General features: G+C 42.8%; 1 protein-coding gene across 4 annotated transcripts in view; it reads left to right on the plus strand.

The window, feature by feature from the left end:
• The first annotated feature begins 353 nt into the window (after positions 1–353).
• The window catches only part of ATP2B1 (ATPase, Ca++ transporting, plasma membrane 1), a 60,691-nt gene continuing 47,477 nt past the window's right edge, over positions 354–13,567 (plus strand). For all 4 annotated transcript variants that reach the window (XR_001414281.1, XM_014963627.1, XM_014963625.1 and 1 more), the window contains exon 1: positions 354–370. The gene's annotated coding sequence lies outside the window, so the exon portion shown is untranslated. The remainder of the gene's footprint in view (positions 371–13,567) is intronic.

Below are 13,567 nucleotides of genomic sequence, written 5' to 3' on the forward strand. Positions count from 1 at the left end.
CCGCCGCCCCGCGGGGGCCGGCAGCCCGGCACCCGCGCAGCCTCCCCCGCCGCCTCCTCCGCCTCCTCCTCCCTCGCCCGCCCGCCGCGCCCCCGGGGCGGTGTTTTTGGCCGCGGCTGGGTCGTACGCCGCTCTCCGTCGTCGGGGCGGGCTGTTTTGATTTATCGATGGCCGGCCGGGCTGCTCATCGACCGGGGCAGGGATGCGGCGCTCCTTCGGCAGCCGGCAGCGCCGAGTCCCCGCGGGCGTCGCGCCGCGGGTGAGCGTGGAGCGGCGGGGGGCCGCCCCGCTCGGCGGTGGGAAGCGCATCTAGGGGCGGCGGTGTCATCCTGGTCCCGGCGGTGCGTGTAACCTTTGGATGTGGCACCACGTGAGTTCGGGAGCGGGCCGGAACCTCCGCCGGGGGATGGCCGGCCGCTGCCCGGCGCCGGAGGGAGCGCTCGCCGCTCACGGTGGAACGGAGCGGGGCGGTGGGAGGGCGAGGGTCCGCCCCGGCGCCTGCCCGGGGCTTCCCGCCCGGGCTCCCGTCGGAAAAAGGCTGTGGTGGGAAGGATTGGGGGAGGAAGGTCTGGTGGAGAGCTGGTGGGCAGAGGTGGGCTTCGGGAGCGCCGGCGGTGCGAGGAGTGGGTGCTGGGGCGTGGGGGAGTGCGTGGGGTCGGCCTGGGCCCGGAGGAGCGTTGGGAGATCGGGAGCTGTGGGTGAGTCTGTCCCAGGGTTTTTAGCCTGGGGGGGGGGCAGCCTGTTTGCACGGCTGTACGAGGAGTCTGTGCAGCGCTATGCGTGTTCCACACTCGACATAAATCCTTACTGATATTTAAATGTGTTGGTTTTTTACTGTTTCACTTTTTAAAGATGGGAGAGGGCAAGAAAGATGCACAGTACCGAAATGTCGGGGGCTTCTTTCTTGCCATTTCGAGATCCCCGTTACAGAAATCCTTAAATATCTATTGCATACAGTATTCTTAAAATTGTAACTTCAGGTGCTGAGGTTTTCTTCTCAAGGTCTATTTAAAAGGAACAGGTGACCATACCTTATTCCTCATCTTAAACTGTCCCTTGGAGCATGTGTTTGCACTGGCTTAAGAGCGTTCGAGGGGTGACTAGGTGAATATTGAAATCCTGTCCCTTCTGGGAAGTGAAGTCCCGAGCCAAATGTACCTGTGAAACGTATCTTGCCTCATTAGTGCCTGGCAGCCTTGACTTGCTGCTGGGGGGAGAAGTAGAGCGTGCCTTTGGAGAACCCCCGCCTGTCCAAAAGCTGCATCTTTAAAACACTCGTGGGTCCTAATGAATTTCAGTTGAAATAGCGTTTTTTAGGTGCTTGAAAAGATCTTGGCTAGGTGACTTGCCAACTCCTTGGTTCATCATACAGTATATTCAGAAGGTGGCAGCTACAGCTATAGGCAGTGCCATTTTTTTTTTTGCCTGTTTGTAGGAGCTTTTCAAGGATTTGTTCCAAACACCACAAATCGTGAATTCCAACAGAAGTAAACTTGTGTATCTTTAAACTATTGGCTCTTTTAGCAGGAATAGCTTCCAATGTACTAGGACTTTAATACTTATGGCATAATGAATGGAAACTCTCTCGGTGTCAGTGGAAAAAGTGGTCACTGTATTCAGTGAGGAAAAAAAACTTGTACACTTCAATGTGAAATTTTCGGTCTGGAACAGCACCGTTTGATCATTGGGTGTATTGCTGCTCTTTCAGTTCACTATGGTAACCTACCCAGGTGGGGTTATCTGAAGAAAACAGGGATCCTGTATTGTATGCAGACACTTGCTGCTTTTCCCAGTCAATATTGCTGTCTCGGTGCTGAATCGCAGCATTACTACTACAATTCATTCAAAGAGAAATGCTGTTTGTGATGTGGGTAACTAAAACGATGCAAGACAAAACTAAATTTGAAGGGAATTGTGGCTGTATTCTGTGTATGCACACATACAGTGACTCACTAGTGCATATTAAGCAGTCGTGTTTGGGAACTTAAAGCAGAAAACAGACTAGTGTCGCATTTGCATTGGGTAAACTGTGTATCGGTTTCTTGCAAAATTGCATTATGTACAGATAATGATTTAAGCAAAAGGTCCCCGTTAGTGCAATATGCAATCAGCTAATAATCTGTGAGTGATCCTACCAATTAAAATGCTCTGCAGTCTAATGTTAGAATGTCATTTAGAAAGTGACTCTTTCATTGACCACAATACAGAGAACTTCTATCAGCTGTTAAAATAGAGAACCTCTAAACCATGTTGTGGGAGCTTAACAGGAAGCTGAGAGGCTTGTAAATGTCCTGCAGCTCAGTCATGGAGGTCTGGTAATTGCATGCTTTTTTTTTTTTTTTTTTTTCCTTCCCTTCCCTATTTGAGTTTATTTGGAAAAGAAGAGCATGATGCATGATAAACTGGAGACAGTCGTAAGATGAAGATATTGAGAAGAAAGAAATGTAGGTTGGATCTGCTGAAGCCACCTCAAAAACAGATGTTTTGGAAGAAATAGCTTTGCCAACACTTAAGATTTTAAAATTAGGAACTCAAATATTAACTGACAAGTTCAAAATGGACTTGGCAAAGCAGTCAATAACATGCCATAGCAAGCAAGTCTCCCTTGACATATAAGGGTGGACAAGATAACCTAAAGTATCTTCTAACTCAAATTTCTTCCATTAAGGTAGACTAAATATTAATGGCACTGAGCATTCTTTACCGCTGAAATGTGACCTCAGTGATGTTTTTCGGTGTTTGAACTGTTTATTTTAATATACATTCTCTTCTGTTTTAAAGAGAAAATAACATTAGTGCAACAAGGATGTGAGGATGCGCATTTTGCTCAGAGTTGAAGTCGGGTTTCAGTTAGCAACATTTAATCTAATGCAGAATAATGAACAGCCATGATTAGCCCAGGGCATTTAAATGTAAATAAGGAGAGAAATAAGGAAAGACTATTTGAATCTATAGCAGATTTTGTTTTACAAGTGCATGCTTACTTTTCTCAAACAGGATCAATAAAATTGCAACAATATTCTTAAATTTGTAGTCTTTAGTATTCTCAACTTGTCTTAAAATGAATAATAATAAAACTTGTTAAAAGCTGTTCGGGAGATAATGATCTTTCTCTGTAGAGTATTTTAATTAAAAATTAGATAAAATCTAATCGTGTCTAAAAAGCTAAGATTAGCTCTGCCTACTGGCTTGCTATAGTGTGCAACAGTCTCAAGTAGGTCTATTTTTTTTTTTATTCAAACCTGTTGAGTTTTCTCTTGAAAGCATCTTTTTTTATTTCTCCTTACAAAGTTATCTAATTGAAGAACAAGGAGGGCAGCGGACATGAGGTGATACTGTTGCCTGTTTGAAAAAGAAAAGTGAATCTATCATGATTCATGTAGAGGATGGGTATTCTCACAAGCATTAAGGATTACTGATCTAACTCAGAATGGTTTGTCTTTTAGATTTGAATTTCTTCACTTTTAAATAACTGTCACTAATGCTAGTTTTTCCATACCTTTGGCTTCAAATAGTTGAAAAGATCATGTTTGCTAATGGCACAGCACACTGATAAAAAATAAGGAAGGAAGGACTTTTTTTTTTTTTGTGAAGCCCCCCAAACGTTTGTATCCGCATGTAAAAACTAAAAACGTGTTAAGGATCTCTAAAACAGGGCAGTTGCATACAGAAGATGGAAGCAATGATAATGTGAAGTATAGAATGAGGATTTCTGGGAGGTAATGTACGATGGAATCAACAGGCAAAATATTAGATTAACCCATCTTGGAACAATCACACTTTCTCACACTGAATGTAGTTTCAGCACAATACATGTTATCGTCCAGTTTGTCTCCTATTTCTAGATTATCAGGCTTTCAAATTCAGTTTATAAAGGTGAGTTTCTAGTTTTCATGACAGGTTTCACTTGATATGAACAGTAAATTTGAAGGATCTGTCTGTTAAGGCTATTCATATTCCAGCAAACATTATGAAAGTGATTTCTGCTGCCACTTACAAATCTTATTCTAACTGACAGATGACAGCAGGAGGTGTTATTAGTTTAATTTTGGTGAATTGCAAAGTAGGCATGAGGCTTTCTCAGTTGGTATTTCAAAATCTGGTGGGAGAAGAAATGTAAAGAAAATGTAGGAGGCGTGTTTTTTTTTTTTTTTAAAAAAAAGCCAGAAATAGCTCTGAAAATAAATCCAAATTCTTTTTGTCCAGTAAGAGATAAGATGTAACTGCATGTTACAAGACAGACAGATAACACCTGCCTTGCCTTCGGAGGGGAATGGACTGAGGAAGAGGGTATACCCTCCACTTACTGCTGTTTGCAAATGTACTGTGCAGTTAAGGACTGCATGGATGTGTTTTGAGGATTTGGTGAGCTTTGGTGCTGACTGTTAAGTCTGGCTGGTTTTGCCCCTTAAAATATGACTGTCCTCAGTATTGAGGGGTTATTGCTGGATGCTTTCTGTTACGGCTTTGGAAGAGAGAGCTAGGTAAGTTCCTGCATGGCCTCCTACTTTTTGGTGAACTTCAGTGGTTCTGTCTGCATGTTTCAGGTTTTCAATATTGCTTTGGAGCTGGATGCTGCCTTAATTCCCAGCCAGCACAGGAAACACCATGTTCTTAAAACACACTTCTGCGGAGCCTATCACTTGTAATCTGCTACCCTTACTTGTGCCCTTATATTCACAGAAAGATAAGGTGGCAGCAGGGAACACAACACTATTGGGTTCTGACCACTTGGTGTACAGTGTCTGGTCTACGAAGAGGAGGCCCGGGATGTACCGTGCTCTGCATAGGTGATAGCAACAAACCCCCATCTCCAGGCAGAACAGATGATTCAGCCGCTCTTGCCTTAAGCAGCTATCCAACTTCCTGGGACTCAGCCCAAGGTTCACGGTGGTGAACTCTTTTTCTGCTTGCCTTAACTTCTCCACTGAAACTCAAAATTTGGCATTCATTTTAAGATTCTGAATCCGAGATGATCTTCATCACCTTTACAATACATGCACCAGTTGAAGAAAAATCAAGTGCGCTTTTTGCTGGAGTGTTAAAGATCTGTCCTTACGTAGAGATCACACAACCTATTTTGCACTTGTTACTTGACAAGTGACTGGCACTTTCTCCACGTGGCTTTCAGGATTGCTTCTGTGTCTGTACAAATACAAGGATGTGTTGCTTGGGGTGTGTACTTTGGCTTCCTGAGCTACTGCGTTTTAATGAAATCAAGACATCTTGGGTCTTACGTGATAACAGATTTCTGGGGAAAAAAAAGAAGAAAAAAAATATATATATTGTTGTATGATAAAATAAACTTCTGTCTGCAAATCGTACCAGAATATCCATCTGGATTTAAAACAAATCAAAACAACTGATAGCTCCACATGGGGAAAAGAGGAAGAAGAGGCATTAGCTGTGTTTGATCAAGTTTTTCTGCCGTAGAAAGAGATAGCTATAGTGCTATGCTCTTTGTTGAAATAAGTTTAGCCCCTACTAGTGAAGAAGAATTGTAGCTACGGCAAACTTTTTAGAAGAATACTTGAGAATATTATAGAACGTTAAGACGATGGGCCACAGTGACTCTCCAAAAGCTTGGAAAAGCTTTGGTTTTGTATGGTAGGTGTTTCAAGAGATGGGAGTCTTTAAGTCCTGATTGAATGACTTGCTAGTCATATTTGATTGGATTTTTTTTTTTTTTAATATTCTGAAGTTATGGCACACTTAGGGCTTCTGAAGCTGCTGTGTTGATCAGCATAATCCAAGAGAGTGCAAGGACAATGAGACAGGCAAGTACAAATGAAGCTATTTGGCTTGTCACCGTGAGTGGAAAGTTTCATAGGGTGCCTGAGGTGACATGGTGGTTACTTTCATTTCCACCCTGTCCCGGGCTGCTCCGTAACTCCCCCCTCCTTTGTGCCATCTCTGCTCCTTTGCATCTGCTCGCTGCACCAGCGGATGATTTGTATTACACAGCCCTTGTGCAGAGACTGGGCTCTCCAAGGCAAGACTCGTGCAAAGGGAGCAGCAGTGTGAGTCTTTGGATTGGTGGTGTGGGAACAGTGGTGTGGGAACGTTCCTCCTCGCGCGATCGTCACGTGAAACCCTTCCCTAGAGAGTGTTAACCTTTTCATGTAGAAGAACTTGAAGTCACTGCTCTGTCAGTAGATTGGAGAGTAGTTTGAGTGCCGGCCTTCAACTAGGGACTTTCCAGAAAAGATTATTTGAATCTATCCTTAAAGATCTTTGCACTATTAAAGAATATTGCAGCACATTAGCTGTATGCCTAGGTGGTTTCTGATACTGCAGTGGAGGAAATGAAAAAATCCTTGTTGTATTGCGTGTACAGACTTACTTTCTTTGATTTTTACTTAGATAAGTCTGAGAGAGATAGTAACAAGAAATGGGTAGAAAAGATGACAGGTATGGTTAGCCCTTAAACTACTTGAGAAAGGGTGGTATTTTTGCACTTCTCCTGGCTATTTAGGTACAGTAAAGACTAAACCAGGATCTTAAAATGCATATTGAGCAGGAGTTTTTTTCACTTCTGTCTAGGTGCTACTGCTGACACTGTTGATATTGCACTTTAAATTGCTTGGATCTCCCAATTTTTCTTCACTCTTTGGTGCAAAACTTAACAAAGCCTATGGAATGCCATGCAAATCAATACTTAAATTACAGCAGCAGCTAGCAGCCTCACTCCAGTGAGGTTCTATGAAACATGAAATGATTTAAACTGGCTGGCAGGATCTGTCCCAGGTGGTTTTCAAATATATACATAGTTGAAAGTGACAACTGGGGAGGGTTGGGAAAGGTACGTTGCCACTGCTAGCACAACCACTTCTGCTTTATTAGCAAATCACTTCAGCTTGTGTTTATGTACTTCAGCTCTGAAATCCATGTAGTTAATGGTGACAGCAATTTTCACATTCTGCAATGAGCTTGCTTTGCATAGTGAAATGTCTTAACATCTTCACAAAGTCTGATTTCAGACGTGTGTTTTGGTAATAGGTAGATCTGGCCATGGTGACTGCAGATCTAGGGGTTTGTTTCTAAACTGGAGCTCTATTTCTAAAGCAAGTTGAGAGAGATTTGGTAATAAAGCACTGAATTATCTAGGATTTGAGAAAAGTATAGCCTGTTGCCTTTTGGATTTTTTGAGTGTAAGTTGGTTTCTGTGGCGGCACTTAGATGGAGATGTCTGCTTATGGTGCCTACCAGGTTACCGGAACGCTTTGAAAAAGCTTTAGTTCAAACATGCACTTCCAAAAATGAAATACCAGCATATAAAGCAGTGGTACGTACTAAGGATGTCACCTACTTGTGAGTGAACAATTCACATGTGGCTTTCTTTTTAGTGTGTTGATCCTGACATTGTTGGGCATTGGACAACAGCACCTCGAATCGTGTCACCAAAGCCGTTCAGAAAAGGTTGTCTTGGTTATGCAAAATCTGAGACCCTAAAGCTGTGGTGTGAACTTAAGCTACCTCAAAGCACAGGAAAACAGTTGGCCAGGTGGAAAAAAAAACAAGGAGTGGATGCTTGAGGTTAGTACTATATATTTTCTGGGAAGATACTTTAGTAACTTTTGGTAAGTGGACTACTCATTCCAAAACTGAAACGCTGAATTTGCATAGGCTCGAAGCTTTATGTTCTCATCCCATTGTCAAAGCTAAAGCTAGAGAAATGAATGTGGAGAACAAAGCTATGTATATAACCACGGGCAGAATGCTTTGAAGGGGACAAAGCAAATACATGTTACTTTGAGGCGGCGATCATAAAACAGGCCTGTTTCAAGCTCCTGCTGGGAGTTGCCACAGACCCCTCCTGAGCATTACTGAGCCAGTGAAGTAAAAACACCACTGAAGGGCTTTGCTTTTTGCTGTGACAGGTGGGAGTAGCTGGACATGGTGATGTGTATCAGGAGCTGGATTGTGGTGGCAAGGCTGGCGACGGGTCTAGATCCCTGGGCATGAGGGTGAAGAGGAAAGCTGGGGCTGCCTGGTGTGTCCCCCTGCGGTGGGGCTGGGGGAGGAGGTCTGCAGGAAAGGTCTCGGCCACCCTGCCGGACCCTGAGTCAGCAGCAGGGCTCTCTTATGCTAGTGGAGACTTGTCCATGTTGGGCTGCATTAGCAAGAGCATGGCCAGCAGGTTATTGCCCTCCATTGTGCTTGTGAGGCCGCATCCAAATAGCGTCCTGTTTTGCACCTCTCCTGACTGAAGGAGGCCCACAGAGGGTCACTGAGCTGGTTAGGGGCTGTCCTGTGGTGTGTATGGAGGGGCTGAGTGAGGTGGGCTTTGCTTGACCTCCAAGGGAGAATACTAAGGAAGGACCCTGGTGACAGTCTTCAGCAGGGCCTTGCAGAGAAGGTGTAGCCAGGCTTCTTTTTCCCAGGATGAACGTGGAGGTGAGACGAGGAGCTTCTGTGTTTGACTTGAACTGGTGAGGCCTGTGCTGCGCTGGGAGGGGGCAGTCCCTGTTAATGCCTATGACCATCTAGAGGAACCGCTGGCGTTGCCGCCATCTCCCTTGTTGTCACCTAGGGCTGCCCCCTGGCCTTGGGCTCAGGTGAACCTCGATGCTGGCACAGGCCGGGGCGCAGGACTGCACCTCCTGGCAGTAGCGGAGGCTTGGGTATTCCTAAACTAACTGTGAAACCACATCCTTCCTCTTGCCTGTGCCTGCTCAACATGGTGGTGCAGCAGCCTGAGAGGCGAGCTCAGCCCAGCCAACCGACTGCGCTTCACTTCAGCAGCACAATCCCGGCCACCGGCCTGAGCAGTTAAAAACCTGAAACAAGTCGCTCTGGGCCTTGTCGGATGTTGAAGAGACGCCAGGGGTTCCTGTAACTTTTAGACTGTGTCCTAGGTGGCTAAATTTAATCTTTCAGCAGAGAAGTTATAATTTATCCATTGCCTATTTGGAAAAAAAATAAAAAGCAAGCCTGAAGTGCCTACCTTAGATATAGGTGTTACCATTTAGTCAGGCAAATCTGGCATGCGATGGGAGGAATGTAAACTAACCCCATGGAATGCAAACAGGCTTCGGAACTTCAGATCGGACCTCCAGGTGGTGAGAGAAGGGGATGGGGAAGAGCATATCATCAGCATGAGCTTCTAAAAAAGCTCTGGCATATGGTGCAGGCTGTCTGTTACTAATTCTTGAAGTACTAAATTTCAGGGAGTGATTAATACTGGAATCAGTAATTGTTCAGCTCCATACTAAAAACTAAGGTAACAACAAACCTCTGTAGATCTTTAAAGGCAGCTCTAGTAATTTTGAAGTGTAAAGTTTTGTGGAATTTGTTGTAGAAACTGATCCAAGAAGAGAAGTGCTCCACAAACATACTCGTGTTTCAAGGGGCTATTCAGTGATTCCCCTCACTCTGCCTATTCTGTTTTAATTTGCTGACTAGAGGCCCAATGTCAGTCTCTCAAATGTAATGGTATTATAAATGTAAATGCACACTATCAATAAGTTCTTTTCAGACTAATACAGAAGTTGGAGGTGAAGTGCATTCAGCTGTCAGTGAGATCTTTTATTTTTTTTTAAACTAGAAAAGGGAGGGCTTGGAAGGAACAAAAAGATAAGATAGTAAATTATAATTAAGGATACTAATTTATTTTGGAGCCTAATGAGGATCTAGTTGCTGGATGAATTAGAGTTGTGGTATCATACTCAACCAATAAATTACCATGTGAATTTTTGGCATTCGCTGTGCTCATAGCACCTGTTTACAACTTCATAGTCATAAATTCAGTCATGTATTTTGAAAAATGCATCTTTCCTGTGAACATGGTTTCACATTTGCTCAACTCATGCAGGGTTGGTGCAATTCTGTGCCCTATTTTGAGTTGGCACTGGTATTGGATTATCTGTGTCGCGAGTCTGGTTAGATAACCAGTCTGCCTGAAAAATAGCATTTTTTTCTGTCTGCATCAGCTTCTTGTGTATCTGCAGAAACTTCACTTTGTCAGAAGAGACAGCAATAACTTGGGGAAGGGCAGGGTTGGGATGCATCCGGATACTTGGGCATCGCCATGTTAGTGATGGAAGAGGCAGAGACTTTTCTGCCATGGTTGTCCTGCATAAAGTGTATTGAGCAGCCTGGGAACCAAGCAGGCACAGCACGCTAATAGGGATTGTTGCTGGAGCCCTGAATTTCAACAGCAAAGCTGTGAGATGGTCTCATCCCATGCTAGTGGAGAAACTCTTAAGTCAGCTATACAGTATTCTACCACAAGCTCTGTAAGATGGGAACCAGTTTTGCCCACTTTGACTTGTTTGACTTCAGTGAATCTACATGTGAAAATGAAGCTGAGAAGTGATCACCACTTTCCTGTAGGAAGTACAGAGCAGAAGCAGCCATCTAATTTGCTGAAGGCTGGTTCTTGTATTTTCAAAACATGAAACAAGCGAAGGCTAAATTTCATAGCTACAGGCACATTCTTCTTCTTGGGTAGGTAGTAATCAAAATCTAATGATTCAAGCTGTCAAAGCATTTTAAAGTTCATGTGAAGTTTAAAATGATGGAAATCTATCTTTTCGTTGGGAGGAGGAGAGTGTTTTGCTGCTCATCCAGAGGAAATTTTGAGACTGATGAACTTTTCATATACAAACCTTTAAATAGTGAAACTTAAAAGTAGCCACCCAATAAATTAATTACATAAATGTTTAAGATTGGCAAGAATTTTGTATTAGCCTTTACCAACAAGTTGGAAAATGCTGACTTTATTTAAAAAAAAATAAAAATCTTGCAGTCTAAACAAGTAAGGAGTATCTGTGGAGTTTTTGCCAGAAAGTTATGTTGTCTTGTGTTGGCCTAGAGCTTAGCGTTCATCTCCATGAGATGGCAAAAAGCTATCAATCTGTCTGCTTAAAGCCTGATCCTCTTTCAAACTGTTCCCACAGCCGCTGCTGTGTCAACACTGTTCAGTTGTAATTGCCAACTCCAGAGCAGACTGATCAATGGAAATGCTAAATAAAGCAGCAGAACTCTTGCCTCAGAGGATGTGTAAAACCAGATTGGCCAGCAGGTGTGTGCCTCTGTGAACACCAGCAGAAAGGTTACCAGTTTGTTACCTTCCAGGCCCAACACCATGTCGTACCTTCCTGGCTCCTTAGCTCGTGGGTCATCTTGAACTCTGAGTTTCTCAACTTTTCTTGCAGGTGAAGCTTCTTTTTAAGAAATACACAACTAAAGGGATTTAGCTTTTTCTGAAATTGAGAAACAGCAGAATCCATAGGAACAAAAACTGTTGACTAGCTTGAACTGTAGATAGATAATGTGGGGGTCTTTTTGACATATGAAATATCGGGCTCACGGTATGTGTTAGAACTGTTAGAGTTGATGTTGCCATTTTGTCAGAAATGAGACTTTGAGATGTAACTGCTGGTTGGGGATCAGAAACAAAACACCAACTCTACTGGCCATTGACATACATGTCTGTGAAAGCCTGAGGAAGTTCTTGGCATGCTTTAAACTAACTGCATTAGGTTTACAGGCACAGCTCTTTTAGTGCTTTCTTACAAGGTGAGTATCTTTTCCATAGCTGATAAGTAAAATGATGTCTGTACTCCCTCTGCTGGCTCTGCAAAAATAGCTTTCATGAGCTTAAATATTCAAGTAGCACCTCTTAGAAATACACCTTTGTGAAATTCTGAGTTAATAACAGTTAAATGAATGGAAGAGGGGTTTTCCTGAAAAATGGGTCAACAAATAGTTACTGAAAGCTAATCAGGTGTCTCAGATGCTATCTCCTACCATAATGGTAAACACTGGTGTTGTATATACCTTTGTAATTGTAGTCTGGTCTGTTTTTGTGTATCAACGATTGGATGGGACTATCCAAATTAAGATACCAAATACTTGTGCATCTAGTCATACATCTGAGCCCTATTTTTATAGGTTTCATGAGCTGTATGTACATAAAAGAGGTATGATATCTAGAAAACTTCCCACAGGGGAAGAGAACATATCCTTCCATAAATTACAGTGCTCTGTACGTTTATTTGCTTATTCTGAGTTTACTGGTTTCTTCCTGTGTGAAGAGATACTGGATATAAAAATTCTCAGCCAGAATGGAAGAAGTTCAGGCCTTGAATGAGGTCTTAGTATAGATAGGTGTTATGTCCATAATCAAAACAAATGCTCTCGGAAGTCAAAGACATCTTTTCATCCAATGCAGTTCATTCCATTTTCTTGTTTTCTGATACTATTACTGTTATAGTACTATTCTAGTTATTTTTGCTTTCTGGAATTTAGGGATGGTTTAACAGTTTTGGAGGACTGAATCACCTACCCTGCTGTGTTGGTCAGTAACTGGTATGAAGCTGGATAAGTGGAATAACAAGTCAAACTGCCTTTTTAGCATTTGCTAGTTCAGGATGTCTCTGAACAAGAACCCCTGAGCCTTGTGGTGTGGAGAGCCAGGCTTCTGGTTGCTAAGTCTGAGGATGTTTTCTGGCTTTTCATGCCTGCAAGGTGCATTTCCTGGAAGGTGCAGTCTCTTGTCTGGATGTTTGCTTGTATAATTCATGACTGTCAAATATTTCAGAATGGTAAGACTACTGTGCAAACCCGATTCAAGAATTCAGTACAGCCAAAGACTCTGTGGTTCCTCCTGTTAGATTTCTCTTTGGGTATACCTATGGATGTCTGCAGATTTCTTTAGGCATTGCTGTACTGAGAAGGGACTGCTTGTCTGTATAAAGCAGGCAGTTGCCCAGGCATCCACACAAAGGTTAGATAGAACAAGTCTTCCTCTCACAGTGAGTGTGTTCCCCCTACCAAATATCCTGCTGTTCCAGTTTTTTCCCCTTTGGGTGTGCTATTGTGGATTAAGGTCTTGAAATTTAGCCCCCACTTATGACCAGAACTTAAAGATTTACTGCCATGCTCAATAATTTTTGCTTTAATGTCCCAAGTTGTATTTTAATAATGTTCATGTTAGTTGATGAGTAAACCAAAACTTGCAGACCCCCATAATATAGGCCATAAAATTTAGCTTAGCAGTGCTTGCCTTGAACCCTAATCTTGTCAAGCAAGAACAGCTGAGGATTCTCAGTGCACAGGGAAATGCTTTCATTTTCTAGGAAAGCCTAGTGCATTTTAGAAACCTCCAAGTTAAGGAGTCAGAGATTCCTAATCTTAAAATAGCTTAAAATAACAAAGTAGCTTAAAATAGCTTGGTTTAGGCTTTCTTTGAGCAATTTTGCTGTGAGGCAATTGTTTAAATACTTGAAAATATTTGCTTAGTGAAAAATACTTTTTGACAGCTAATGGCTTATTTTAATAATAATTGCTCAACAGCAAGCTAATGTTTTAGTAAGTACCTACTTTTTGAGTTTTAAGGAAGAAAGCTGTCTAAAGCTGCTTAGTCTTAATTATGCTCATCAAGCCTCAAACTAGATTGTGGTTTTGACAGACAGCTGTGTAACTGCCTAAAATTGTTCCTTCACACTCTTGATTCTGGATTCTGACTGTATAGGGTTTGATCACGTTGCCGAGTTTAATTAGATAACTGTTCTAAACTGAGTTCAAATACTAAGATAAGATATTCTCAGCGCCCTCCCCC

The sequence above is a fragment of the Calidris pugnax genome, unplaced genomic scaffold (genome assembly GCF_001431845.1).
Source record: "Calidris pugnax isolate Ruff unplaced genomic scaffold, ASM143184v1 scaffold44, whole genome shotgun sequence".
Taxonomy (NCBI): domain Eukaryota; kingdom Metazoa; phylum Chordata; class Aves; order Charadriiformes; family Scolopacidae; genus Calidris; species Calidris pugnax.